The following is a 15,230-nucleotide window of genomic DNA, read 5'->3' on the forward strand; positions in this document are numbered from 1 at the left end:
GGACAGTGGAAGGAAGTGGGAGGTGACAGAGACCCTTTCTGATCTGGCCCATGAAAACCTCCTACAATTTCCTTCATGACCCCTCTTTTCCATCTGCTGGATGAACTGAAATGGCTTCAGGACCTGGCGGAGTATGGAGCCTCAAGATGCAAAGGAGCCGGTGTCCCCAAGTCTACCTATAGGAGAGCTGCTCCAGAGACACGGCCATCCAGCAACACCCACCTTGAGCTGTCCTGTGAGCAAGACATAAGTTTTGTTGTATTAAGTCACAAATCGGGAGGCTGTCTGTTACACCAGCTAACACACCCTAACTAAATACACCACCCCTAAGAAAGTGTCATCTGAGCACTTGATCACATGTATGCTACAGCCATCTATGCTCTAAGAATGGATGAGTGACATTTGAAATAGATAAACCGGATACGCATTAACTCTAATCTTAGGATCCTTTTTTTGGTGTCCCCCACAGCATATGGAAGTTCCTAGGCTAGGGATAAAATACAAGCTGCAGCTGCGACTTGCACCAAAGCTACAGCAATGCTGCATCCTTAACCCACTCTGCTGGGCTGGGGATCGAACCTGTACCTCTGCAGCAACCCAAGCCCTTAAGCCACTGTGCCACAGTGGGAACGCCAATCTTTATAAAAACTACTGATGTCATTGGTATTATGCCTACTTTATAGACAAGGCATCAGAGTTTCCTAAAGTTCACAGGTCCATGTTGGAGCCAGTGTTTTTGGCATCACATGCCACTGATTGCCTCTGAGTGTGTTGAGTAGTAAGAGTTTAGGGAGACTCAGATGTAACACCTCTGTAGAGCTGAAGAAAAGAAAAAGGAAGCAAAAGGAAGAAAAAATGTTTCTATATGTTTTAAAATCACCCATCTAAAGATTGACAATAAAGAAATGGAAAATGCTGTGGGCAGAGGGACATTTGCAATAGAAATGAAAACTTTGAAATACCTTGGGGTAAAGTTAAGAATAAATACAAAGGAAAATGTGTTACAATTTTTGAAAGTAAAAGTTAGCCTCGGAGAAACACTTCCAGGGCATAAACGGGGAGATTGAAAAGACGTCAACAGTACCCTCAATTAAACTCTACCTTCAGGGGAACTTCAATCAAGATCCTAAATGATTTTTGTAATAAGCCGAGTCCTTAGATCATATGGAAGAAGTAATATGCAGAAAAGCCAACAGACATTTCTTTTTGAAAGAAACCTAATTGATAGGTCTACTCTATTGGGTATGAAAATATATTCCTTAACACATGCTAATATTGTGGGAATGGACAAATAGCCTTAAAGGAACAGAGAATAGAGTTCTGAAATGGACAAGTTATATACAAGAACTTAGTATATTACCACCTACTGCAGAGTACAAGGAACTATACTCAATATTTTGTAATAACCTATAAGGGAAAACAACCTGAAAAAGAATATATATATTCTTTATATATATACACACACATATATATTCTTTATATATATATATATACACATATATTCAGCTATACATATATATATATATAGAGAGAGAGAGAGAGAGAGAAACCAAATCACTGTGTTGGACACCTGAAACTAACATAACATTGTAAATCAACTGTACTTGAATTTTTTAAAAAGAAATGTATTATATTATAAAGGTAGCATTTGAAATTAAGGGGAAAAAGACCTTATTTAATACATAACATTAGGATAAATATCCATTTTCTCCCCTTAGTTTCCTACATAGCTTGTGTAGGAAAAAAATACTTAAGATAGGAGTTCTTGATCAGTGTGTTAAGGATCCGGCATTGCTGCATCTGTGTTGTGGTTCACCTAGGAGCTCCTCGTGCCCTGGGGCAGCCAAAAAAGAAAAACAAACAACCAAAAAAAACTTAAGATATTTTAAATCTTGGTGGAAGATCTTTCTAAGCTTAAGGTCTAACATTAAAAAAAAAAAAACAGGAGTTCCCGTCGTGGCGCAGTGGTTAACGAATCCGACTAGGAACCATGAGGTTGCGGGTTCGGTCCCTGCCCTTGCTCAGTGGGTTAACGATCCAGCGTTGCTGTGAGCTGTGGAGTAGGTTGCAGATGCAGCTCGGATCCCGAGTTGCTGTGGCTCTGGCGTAGGCCGGTGGCTACAGCTCCGATTAGACCCCTAGCCTGGGAACCTCCATATGCCGCAGAAGCGGCCCAAAGAAATAGCAAAAAGACAAAAAAAAAAAAAAAATAATAAATAAATAAATAAAAAACAAACAGGAAAGAAATAGATTGATACGGTTGGTTACCAACCATAGTTAAACTTGCTTTGTAAAACAACATGCAAACTTTAAAATAGTAACAATAAACTGAGAGAATAGCATCACTTTGGGTGATCAAAGTGTTACTATCTGTCCCCCATGAAGATCTATTATTAGGCAATAACAAAAAGATAAAAAATCCATTTTAAAATGGGCAAAAAGCAGAGTTCCCATCGTGGCGCAGCAGAAACGAATCTGACCAGGAACGGTGAGGTTGCTAGTTGGATCCCTGGCCTCGCTCAGTGGGTTAAGGATCCAACGTTGCGGTGGCTGTGGCTTAGGCTGGCAGCTGTGGCTCCAATTAGACCCCCTAGCCTGGGAACCTCCATATGCCACGAGTGTGGCCCGAAAACCAAAATAAAATAAAATAAAATAATAATAGTAATAATAATAATAAATAAATAAATAAAATGGGCAAAAAGTATAATGAGCCTTTTTGGAGGCTAACATGGCAAAACCTATAAACATTTTAAATGCAGGTAACTTTTCCCTGGCAAATACACTTTCTTGATTTTAAGGATATAATCTATCCAGTGTTCAAAGACATGTGTGTAAGGCTGTCCTTTGCATTTGACTACAAGAGTGAAAATAATCAAGAATTTATTAAACCAAAGAGGAGTGGAAAGTGACTCATTCTTTCAGGTATGAAAATCTATCCTGGGAATTTTGTGGTGGCTTAGTGGCTAAGGATTCAGCATTGTCCCTGCGGTGGTTCAAGTCACTGCTCTGGCTCAAGTGTGATCCCTGGCCTGGGAACTTGTGCAGGCTGCAGGCGTGGCCACAAAAATGTAGACAATAAAACACATTAGGAAGCTTAGGAGAGGAAAACAGTGTTAATGGAGGAGGAGACAAGGAATGCAGAAATAGTTTGGATACATAATGAAACTGTCCCTCAGGATGTGGGCACCCTGAGAGTTGTGCTGATGATATTCTGTGGACGGTAGTGGCTGTAACCCATAGGCATGGGACGCAGAACTTAGAAACAAGGGCTAGAAGAGTATCTGCCAATGCGGTACTGGGAGAGCTTGCATTGTGTGTTTTTTCCTTCCAATCCAACATGTATGCCCTCTTGGTTCAAAGAATTAACTCTTCTGTCCGACGAAAGGGTATTTGTGCCCCAGCTGTGCCTCTGGTTGGCTGCACTTAGTTTCCCATCCTAAACATTTGAAAGAAGAATGGTACCTCCCTTCCTGGGTAATGGAGAGAATAAAGATGAGGCATACAAGGCACTTGTAAATGCATAATTAAGATTATGCACATAAAGCACTTAGAAAACTCAAGAGATGTTAACTGCTCTTTAAAACATTCCACAACTCATTTTCTTCCCTGTAATGATAGGAAAGAAGGAAGAAGGAACATGTGTGTGTGAGTAAGAAACAAACAGAAGAAATCTTTCCTGCATTTTCCTTTGGCTTGTTTAGCATCTCCGCAAATCCTCCAGACAGTGAGGCTTCCCCCGGGAGAAACACTTCTTTACGACTCTCACCCAAGACAAAGTCCCCAAGTGAGAAGACGATTAAACTCTGCCCCTTGACCTTTGGCACATGTCAAGGGTCACACACTATGTGACATTTTTTAACCAAGACATAAAAAGTAATATAAGGGCAAATTGTCTAAGGACGTGTACATCCCTCTCATTTTTATCGTTAATACCACTTCTTAATTAAAAAGGTGATTCAAGTTTATTATTGAGTTTTTGGAAAACACGGATATGCACCCAAGAGAGAGTGGAGTTTCGCCTCTTCTACCACCTTGTGTTGGCTGTGATGGGTATTTAAGTCAATGTAGTTAAGGCAAATTGGCATCTAGTTGGTAATTTTGTTTTTCACATCGTGTAAGTTGTAAATATTTTCCTATGATGCTAAATAAAACACATAAAAGCACAGTCCCTCATGGAATAAAGGAACTCCTTTTGGTGGCTCTGAAGGCACAGCAGTTTCTGTCGTCGGCGAAGCCGTCTTCTGTCGGTAAGAAAGGGCAACAGGAAGAATTCCCTTGAACTTGTTCCTCCCCAGGATGCCCAGAGGGACGCATGCATCCTCGAGACTAGAAGAGAAAGGAGAAGAAGCACCCGTTGTTCCCGCTCCATCTCATCTGAGAGCTAATTGAGAGGTTTCAGAGAGAGAGAGAGATGAACTGTACGCACTTCTGCTAATTACCCCAGGGGTCTCACATTATGGGCATCTACACACACATACAGGCGATTATACCAGCATCTCAAAGGTCCCATTGTGGCTCAGCGGGTTAGAACCCAACTAGTATCCTTGAAGATGCAGGTTCAGTCCCTGGCCTCGCTCAGTGGGTTACGGATCTAGTGTTGCTGCAAACTGCAGGATAGCTCTCGGATAGGGCTTGGATCTAGTGTTGCTGTGGCTGTGGCGTTGGCTGGCAGCTGTAGCTCCGATTTGACCCCTAGCCCAGGAACTTCCATATGCCAGGGGTGCGGCGTTAAAAAGAAAAAACCCCACATCTTCAGGATACGCTAAGGATGAGGGGATAATGAGTGATTCTTTTCTTCCTTTGAATCATCCATATTTAACATTTTTTTCTCTATACTGAGCAATCAGAGGACAAATAAGACTGATCATGAGTTTCTTTAAAACTGTAAGAATATATCGCACAGAGTTCCCCATTGGCTCAGTCAGTTGAGGATCCGGCATTGTCACTGCTGTGGCTTGGGTCACTGCTGTGGTGCCAGTTCCATCCCTGGTCCTGGGACTCCTGCATGCCATGGGCATGGCCTGGGGGTAAAAAAGAAAGAAAGAATGCACTGCGGTGAGCCTTTCCAAAAAACAAAATAACATGGTTTCTCTGGTACAAGGAGCCACCCTTCTTCCATGCAGCGGGAAGTCGCTGTGGAGAGTGCTAGTCCTGATTGGCGGTTGTGGTGGCATTTCAGGCCCTGACGAAGGACACCTGGACCTTCTCGGGGGGACCTTGCTCAGGCTGCGGTGTCGCAGCCGTCACTACACATTAAGCTCAAGCCTCACGTGAGGAGGACCGAATGCCGAGCATTAGCTAACTGATTCTGTGACGTGTCGCGCCATCCTGAAGTCCTGTGGTCCCTCTGTGCCTGCTCCTTTAGGGGGAAGTGCGTACAAATGTGTGTGTACACATATATAATTTATTGGACGGCTGGCTCATCAAGTATATTGGTTTTCGTCGCTCCACTATTGTCAGCATATTTCAGATTGGATTTGCTGCTGACATGGTTGAATGAAAAAATACTGACACGTTTCGATATTGCACTTGACATTTTTAGTATTATTATTAGTGGTTTCATTCCATGTAGTAGCATTGTCCGAGTGGGATTGTGCTCAAACACACACACACACACACACACACACACACACACACACACACACACACACACACAATCCAAGTGCTCGTCATTTCTGAAGAGGTGTCTGGCTTTGGGCTGCTGTCCTTTCTGCTGCCCATGGAGCTTCGCAGGAAACCGCCATGTCGGACCGTGGTGCAAGTTGCAGGTGACACCTGTTGTGCCAAACATTCCTGCAGAGCTAACCTGGCAACTATTTCAGGGAGAGCTCTTTTGTTGAAGTGAATAGCCCCTTTCAACCTCATCCTAAGCAGTGAAGTGTAGTCATGGTTCTAGGCAGAGTAATTCTCCTCTCTAACAAGAGTAAGCATCATATCCATCAGTCCTTGGGATGTCCTTGCAAGGTGACGCTTGACCTGGATTTTCTGTGAGCCTTCACAGAATCGCCAAGGCAAGGACAGATGCTCCAGGTGTCTCTGTACATCTTCCCTAAACAAGGCTTTGCAGCAAGAAATCAACAAAACATATTTATTCTTCTGTGCTACAAAGGACCAACCTTGGTTTGCATGGAGCATCATTCCATATTTAAAGGGTTTTTCTTTTAGCAACACGTCCCAGAAAGAAGAGGAGACTCCAGGAATAGGCCGCTTCATGGAGAAGTAGAATTTGAGTTATTTCCTTGTGAAGCACGGTTTCTAGGGAGCTGGCTGCCAGGGTGTGACAACCGGTAGCCACATGTTAAGGTCACGTTGCAGAAGGCCCTTGCTCAGCAAAGGAGACCTCTGTCATATGGTCCTTGGCTTAAGATTGTAAAGAACAGCTTTCTCTAGTTGAGTTCACTTAACAGCTCATCAGCGTCTCCTGAGCCTTGAGCACAGCCTAACATAGAGAGTTCTAGAATCATCCGCGTTTGTTTACCAATCCAGCGGGGTCCTCCGGTGAGCATTTCTTGAATATAAGGGGATTCTTCTGGAATGTCTAGACCCCTGAGGCCCTCATTCCCTAGACCTGTTGAGAAGACAGGTTTATCTCTTGCTGGTTTGCTATCAAAACAGAAACAGTGTATTTCTATCAATAAAACACGGCTCTGACAATTTGTCCCTGGAGATAAATGGCCTTTTCCACAGAGGCTCTAAATACAGGACATAATGGGAGTGAGTGGAAGGGAGTTGAATAATTAGATCCTTCTCCATAAATCCTGCCTGAAGTCTTTCACACGGGACCATCACCGCCTTCCGCAGTGTGGACACAGCTGTGTTCTGTGGAGGGGTGATTGGTAAGTAAATTGCATATGGTTGGGATCTAGGGAGAATTCAGCTCTGTGTTTTCCCAGTAGAATTCATTTCCTTTGTCAAAGGAACACCCACGTTAATTTGTTTTTATTGCTAAAATATGGCCACTTATACGGCTAATGGGAGCTATCTCCACCTATTTGATTTGAGTTCAGTTTTTTTTGGGGGGGGTTATTAGGGCTGCACCCCTGGCACCCAGACTAGGGGTCTAATCAGAGCTATAGCTGCTGGCCTACACCACAGCCACAGCAACTCGGAATCCAAGTTGCATCTGCGATCTACACCAGAGCTCACGACAACGCAGGATCCTTAACCCACTGAGCAAGGCCAGGGATGGAACCTGCTTCCTCATGGATGGTAGTCAGATTTGTTTCTGGTCACTTTGAGCGATGCCTTCTTGACGTGTGCTGGTTGATGTGCAGGACAGGTTAACACGCTCTCGTCTCTCCCATGCGTGCATTTCTCAGTCTTAATCTAAGACCAGGTAGGAGTTTCTTTATCTGTGGACTAGTCTACTGGATTTGGAATTCCCTCAGAGAAAGGTCATGTTTTAGTTCATTTTCTGTCCGGAGCACCTAACAGTTTACGGCACCTAATGAGGCAAAGAGTGTGTTTTTTTTAAGTGCCATTTTCTTTCACCGTAAAGAGAAGCTCCCTTGAGCCTTGAATGTATACTTGGCTTTTGTATAATCAGGCCCCCCAAGATGGCTCTTCTCTTGCTCTCTGTGTATCCCTGCTGGACCAAGCCTGCTTCACCTCCACTCACCTCCACCTACTCACTATTCATGACCTTCCCACATACTTGACTTCGCCCCAGCTATTGGTCATTCTAACCTTTAGATCGGAGCATCTCCACCTGTTAGCTCATCAAAGGGGCTGTGAGGGGCGTGTCCCTCGCTAGTTTCCTTGGTAACCGACAAGCCCACCTGATGTCAATTCCCCCATAACTGGGACTCTTCCCTTCCTCCCGGGAGCGAAGCCTGCCGCCACGTCCTGCCACCCCGTCCTGCCTGGTGTTTGCTGCCCACGGAGATGTCGCTCCAGGACCTGGCTTCAGATATGTAAGTGTCCCCCATCCACTGATGTCTCTGTCGCTGACTCCGGGCTCTTTCTTTGGCCTTGAAGCTGGGCAAGCACAGGCCTTGCAGGCTTTTGGGGGCAGCCTGACAATTGGCTGAGCAGCCGAGAGTCCAAGGAAACTCCCGTGAGCGCCGAGATGTCGGGAAACAAGGATGGGGAATGGAAAGTGGCTTGGCCATCTACTGGCATGGCCATCTACTGGCATGTGGGACCCAGAATTTCCAGGGGTACCTCTGAAAGCTGTGGGAGAAATTCTGGGGTCGCCATCTGCTAGCCTGTGCGCCCTGCAGTGGTTGTCTTTGAATGGGGGCAGCTGAGAGAGTGTGGGAAACTCATTGACACCCCTGAGGGTGGCAGAGATGTTGGCCGTCATGACGGGGGAAAAAAAGAAGCTAGATGATAAGGCAGTGGCCCCAGCTGGGGGCTGGCTATAGCTGGCCTCACTGTGAAGTGAGTCAGCAAAAGTGAGCTGCTCTTTGCTGTTCTCTGGGCGTCTCTGAAAAATTGAGGCAGTTAATGTGATTTTGTGGGGGCGATTGACCATGGGGGGGAACAGACTCACCATCTTGCTGTTCCACTTGCCCATACATCAGAAGGACCCCTGTTGGTGAACGATACTGTGCAACTGACAGTCCAGGAGCCCCCCTGCGCTGCGCTGTGTGGAGTGAAACAGGCTGGCTTTGGGACACACAGGTCCAGCTGTGTTTTGTTTGGAAAGAACCAGTGGGTCCACCCTTAGTGGTGCCCAGCATAACATGGGGTAACAGATCTGCACTGTGACTGCTGACTCCTGGCTAGCCCACCAGAATGTTTGTTTTAGAGCTGGGCTGTCCCCTTCCCATGGGGGTGGCTCTGGCTTTGTGAAAACCAAGGCTGGCCTTGCCTTATAACTGGCTGGGATGCTGCCACCATTGACAGCCTCTCCATTGACTCTCTATGTGCTTGACTCCAAAATTTGTTCCTATCCTGGCCAGTGGCAGTTGTTAGCATCCTAGGTAGCTTATTCTTGATACTCTGTAGCTGCTGGCATCTGTACTGTATTTGGTTGCAGTGCCCCTCTGCATGCTTGACCCCAGGGATATTGCATAAGGAGGTGGACAGAGCTTCTAAGGGTCATGCAGGGTATGTGGGGTGGAGTGTGTGATCAGCATCCCCTGCCCCGAGGTGGCTGTTCTCTGGCTCTCTGTACGTCCCCTGTCTCTGTCGCTGACTCCAGGCTCTTTCTTTGGTCTTAAAGCTGGGGGAGTGCCTGCAGGTTGCAGCCCGACAGCTTTCCTCTGAAATTAGCTTGGACCATCTCATGGTTCTACTCTGAATGTGTTTCTGGCTGCTACGATCTTCTAAAAAATATTGGCGAGTTGGCCTGTAAGAGAAACAGTGAACATGGGAAACTGCAAAGAATGGTGAAAATGAGGCCAGACGGGAGCAGTGAGGAAAGGGTGGGACCATGTCTCCACAGCTGTTTTTCATGAGTGGGGTTGACCCAAGGATGGTCCATCATGCCGAACTGTCCAAACGCAAAGTCAACTCAAGGAGAAGTAGATGTTGGAAAGGGCAGGTGTGTAGGGATCTGGCCAATCCCAAGTTTATCCCGAAGACTTCTGAATTCAAGAACATGTTGCATTAAGAGAAGGCTGCTTAATCACTCCGAGTGTGAAGGGCTAACTCGTTGACATCACTGAAATTTCATGAACGTGTGAGGAGTTCTTCCTTTTTCTCTTCTGATTTCATGTGTTGACAATGCTGCCGCATCAGCTTGGTTTGGGTGCCATGTGTGACAAGTAATCAAGAGGTGGATACAGCTTGTCTTCAGCGTCTGGTCGTGTTCATTTACTGCGTGCTTCCCCTGACTCAGCAGGGGCCACCTGCTTACATACTTGTTTTACTTGGGTGTCCCAATCTTCTCTGCTGGGACACGGTCATGCCCTAAGGAACAGCATTGATGGGTTCCAGGCATGTGCTGTGGATTCAAGCAGACATGAGCCTCTCCTTGGCTGATGATTTACTGTCTCGCCTTGAGCAGTTACATAATCTTTCAGAACCTCCGTGCCTTCATCTGTAAAATGGGCACACAGAAATTAAATCTCAGCGCTCTTAGGAAAATGAAATGAAACAATTCATAAACCTTTTTTCTCAGTCTAGTAGTTGGTATGTTGTACAGTCTCGATGTATTTGGACTCTCTTATTATTATGACTGATTGTTATGATTATTGCTATTGACGGTAACCAGCAAAATGAACCTTTCATAGGGAATGGTTAAACATTTCCTGTTTGGATTCCTTGGGTTTAATCCATAGATGTATTTGCTTATGAGGGCCAGTCTTCGAGAAGGGAATATCTGTCTTATTCTCAGGGTCTGCCAAAGCAAATCTCCAATAAATAGGGGTTAAAATAATAAATGAGAGCATAGTGCTTCTCTTCCTATTGGTGCTGCTCAATTCATCCTCCAGATAGCTACCTAATTCACTTGTGAGCAGCCTGTCCAGAAATTTTTTCCTGCAAGAAGAAGGTTGGGATAAAAGATACAGCAAATCAATTATTTTCCTTTCTCCCAGTCTCCTCATAAACCAGCCTCTCCCAGTTTCTCTTCTAGCTATTCTGTTTTCTATTACATAGAATGCTTAGGTGATGTGCCAATAAGTAATGTATGAATACTTAATGAAGGTGGCATGAATTATAAATGGCATGGAATTTATCTACATAGTTTCCTTGCTGATGGCAGAATGGTGCTTTATCTTCTATCAAGTCATAGGAGTCAGGAGGTGAGAAAAGTAGCCAGGTTGATAAATTTAAAAATTGTTACCGGATGGATGGCATCTTAAGTTACATGGAACCCAATACTATGTGGCAGAGAGGAAAAGGCTTGACCAGGAAATGGGGTGAATATGATGCTGGCAGGAGAGAGATGGAGGTGGTCCCTAAGGGCACAATTACTGCTGGAGTAGAGAACTCAGAATAGAGACAGGCATAGGCTTGGGTGGGAATGGCAGTTACCACTTAACTGTGATTGAGCACCGGTGAGAGAGAGGTCTGAAAGGGGTCCCTAGCCCTCTGATTCAAGAGGAAGCTGTTAAATGATGCTATCTAGAGAAGGGATTTCTATACCATTCCTCCACCCCAGAGCCATCTGTCAACAGCTAGCTCCATACCTACAGTGAGCACATACTAAGAAAAGTAATAACCCCCCACATCTCAAAGGCTTGATGCAAAGTGTTGCCCTGGCTCACACAGCAGGTACTTCTCCTGGGTCGTTCTCCTCCAAGTATTGATTTGGGGGCCCAGGTTCTTTCCACCTTGTGGCTCTGCCGTCTTTATTATGTAGATCCCGAGTGCACTCAGGAGGTCGTCTCCATGTCAGCCAACCAGAGGAGGCACTAGCCTGGGAGGATTTTATGGATCAGTCCTGGAAGTGGAGAATTTCAGCTCTGTTCACATCCATTTGTCCAGAACTCCGCTGTATGACTGTGCTCCCTCCAAGGAAAGCTGAGAAATGTAGCCAGGCTGCCAGATCTAAGCAGTAGCACATGGGATGATCGGCGAGCAGGGTCCGCCCCACAGCTCGAATTTCCAAAAACATAGACTCCTAGAAAAGAGTAGTATAAATACTGTGGCGGAAATGTCATCTTATAAAGTGTTTACAAACTCTTTGGGCTTTTTTTTTTTAAGCTTCTCTCTTAGACTATGGTGTTTGCATGCAAACAGTAGAAATTCCAGTTATAAATGGTTTAAATTTGTGGGAGGTTACTTGGTAATAGTTCATCCGTTGTAATCATAGAGCCTTCTCTTTGAATTGCATATAAAATTAAGCCATAAATGTAACATGGGTATCATTATTGAAAATGTAGACACTAGAGCAATGGATAAGAAAGAAATGTAGAGTCCCCTCGATCCCCTGTGATCATAGTTTCTTTAATTTCCATCTTGTCTTTTTCCTCCACGTACATTTTTCTGCTCTCTCAGGGGTCAGTACATTTTTCTGAAAAAGACCAGATAGTGAACGTTTTAGGCTTAACAGGCTGTGTCTGTCGCAGCCCAAAAGCAGCCATAGGCCCCATGGAAACAAGGAAATGTGGCTGTGTTCCGATAAACCTTTATTTACAAAAACAGGAGGGGAGCTTGATTTGCCCTGAGGGCCGGGGTGCCAACCCCTGTAGCATATGATGGATCCTGAGAAACGTATGCAAAGCACTTGAAAGGCCTGCCTGACTGCAGCGCTCGGTAAATCCTTCTTCCTTGCTCTCCTTAGCTTGCAGTGAATACAGTTTTATGACTTCCAAACACTGAAAACGCAATGGATTCAAGTCTAGGAAAGCACAGACCTTAGCCATTGAAAGACGTCTATAAGCATGTGGGTTTGGGAAGGAGGGTATTTTTACTTATTTCCTCCCCTGTTGCTTGGATTATTATTATTTTTTTCTAATGAGCATATTTTACTATTGTAATTTTTTTTTAAATTATTTGAAACATGTGTATTTCCACCTTCTTGCTGACTCAGAGGAGAATGTTGCATTTTAATCCTGAACGTGTGACTTACTTGCATTTTTCAATAACCAGCTGCAGTTAGATTTCAGAAGCGGAGCCTGAACCGCAAGATCCCATCGGAAAGAGTTGAGACAGAGCCTGAAACGCTTGGAGGAAGGCAGGATCTCCACTTCCTCTTGGGACAGATTAGCTGACGGGGACACTGAGAAAGGGGAAGAGGAGTGGTCTTTGGAGGCGCTCCCTCTGGTCCCTTTGCACAGGGAGCTGTCACCCGTTTCGGGTCCTCGAGGTCCCCCCCTGTGCTGGTACACAGCAGGCACTTAGCAGTGCTTCTCTCCACCAATTCCCTAACCTTTATCCCCAGTAACCAGCACGGTCCCTGGTGTGTATTCGCTCTGGTTAAACAAACACAGCCTGCGTGTGTCTTTGGCTGAATGCAGCACATCCTTCATCTCCATCTTTGGATGAAGGTAGCGGGTAGCATCTCTTTACAGGCCAGGTGGCTTTATTCCTACCTGAGTCGTGCGGATGCCGCTTGCCCTGCCAGAATTACAACCCAGAGATACATTTCCTGAGACTTCAGGACTGTGGCTCTGAGAGGTGAGATTACCTTGTGTCGGGTGATCCGATTAACCTAAATTAACCCGAGACAACATCCTGGGAACATGAGCGTGAAGAAAAGGAGATAGCAGTGTCTCTTGCTGGCACTGGTGAGAAACAGAGTTTTTCATCAAGCTCCTCCCCATGTGTGATGCGCCGCTTGGTACCTTTCCAAAATCGAGAAATGTGAAAACTTTGAATGCGTCTGCATATTTTTCTCCCCCATGATTTCAGTTTTCATCAGCTCCTGGTTTCTCTCTTAATTTCTCCATGGACCACAGTTCTGATTACTCTCCATCTACCTGGACGTCTGTCAAATATCACACGTGGTTTGTAAAGTAGGACTAAATGGCCAGGAAAAAAAAAAAAAAGCGTTACTAAAACCACATTTTAACCCCACAGCTTTGTTGGAACTTAAGGACAGTTGTAGAAATCATGAGATAATATCTTCTTCAGGGATTCGGCATGTTCTCCACTCGATTATGATCAGACCAAGGGGGAAAAAAAAAAAGCCTCATTATTATTTGAAACAGTTTACAGCAAGTCATGAATTAGAAGCTCACACCCGAAGGAGTATTTTCAGCTTAATGGAAACAGTTCATCAAACACCTGGATTTCTTTACCAGCCTCTACATTGATAGATGGACATCTCTCGAATGCGGGTACATTTTCTGGTACCCGGTGTCATGCAAGTGAGCATCTGTTCAAAAGTATCTGATAAAAGCCACATTCCCTTTGATCAGGGAATGTTGCATAGAAGCCGAGTCTCGCAGGTTCATAGGTGGTGCTAAATGAATTTGATGATGATGCAAGTGGGCGTATTTGTTTTGAAAGAACGTGTTCCCGGTCTGCTCCGGGTTTAGCCCAATGAGAGGACACGTTGATTTTAGGGAAATGCTGATGTTGGTGGAAAGTAGCATTCTTCGCATTGATTGCTTAATAATAAGGGAATCGGGTGGAAACGAGAACGTGTGTTTCCCTCCAAGGTTTTCAGAGTTGTTGAATCGGAGAAGAGCACTTGTTTCAGAGATGGTTATGAATCCCAGCTCTTCTGAAAAGTGTTATCAGCTCCCCTTAAGGGAGAGTCAGAGTCTCCAAAAAAGCTGAGAACTGTAATTGTGCATGGCCCCTGCTGAACTGGTCCGGGAGGAGGAAGAGAAAAGGGGTTAGGCTGGCATCCTGGACTTGGGAAGAGTGGTTCGGGGTAAATTATAGCCCATTGGTACCTGAAAGGAGCTTAAGATTTGCTTGGTCCAACCACCTCTATTTTGCAGACGGAAAAACTGAATGTCTCACTGAAAGAATAACTTCTCAAAGGCTACTCAGTGGACGGGTGGGGTCCAGGTCTGCCTCTCACTGCTTCTGTCCTGGGCTGCTTTGGTCCAGGGCTGGAGCCTTCTGCCCCCCACGTAGTCATTGCTTAATAAATGTTCGTTGCATGTGTATGTGGGCATGTGAGATTTTCACTCCTGCAGAATGCATTAAAAGGAGGAAGCAGAACTGGGAAAGTTGGGTAGAATTTCTTTTCAGGCCTGGGCAGCATTTCTGAGCAGGTGGCAGTCTGGCCGGGAAAATGACATGGAGTCTTGGTTTCTCACCCAGTGCTGGGGACAGACTGCCCTCTGGGATTACATCCTGGGGTGGCTGGGTGTTGGGCCAGGCAGTTCAAGGATGCACTTGAGGTGCATACCCGGGGTTCAGGCTCCTGGAGCTCTTGCAGTCATGGTTTGCAACGTCCATTCAAAAGCGCCCCCATGGCACTTGCCAGCTATATGTCTTGCCTTTTTCTGTGCCTCTGAGCAAGGTAAGTACCCTCCCAACGCCTCACTCTAGTTCTCACTCAGATATGAGGTAGCCTCAATCTCAGAGCGTCACCTTCAAGGTGACCTGATAATGTAGGGGCTCCACGAATGTCTCTTTCAGTGAATTCACTTCATTTGGGAGAGATTTGGCTTTGTGGAAAATAAGGTTTCTGTCTTAAACGATCTATTCCTCTTTTTTCTTTTTTAAATAGAAAAGCTGAAAGTTAAATGATAGCATGTTTCAATCAACTTGTTGAATTCTCTAATATCTTCTAATTGGGTTATGTGTGAAGTTGGATGGATTTGAGAAGAAAAGCCCCATCTAGGTTATGGAAGGTTCTAGTTGTCCTATCAGCCAACTTGGCCCCACTACTCATGAGACCCCTCGGCCCTGCTTGCAATCTGGTGGCCAGG

Source organism: Sus scrofa, chromosome 6, assembly GCF_054392235.1.
Source record: "Sus scrofa isolate SSC_HxYL_T2T_F1_AM1 chromosome 6, Sscrofa_HxYL_maternal_Yorkshire_Landrace_v2.0, whole genome shotgun sequence".
NCBI lineage: Eukaryota > Metazoa > Chordata > Mammalia > Artiodactyla > Suidae > Sus > Sus scrofa.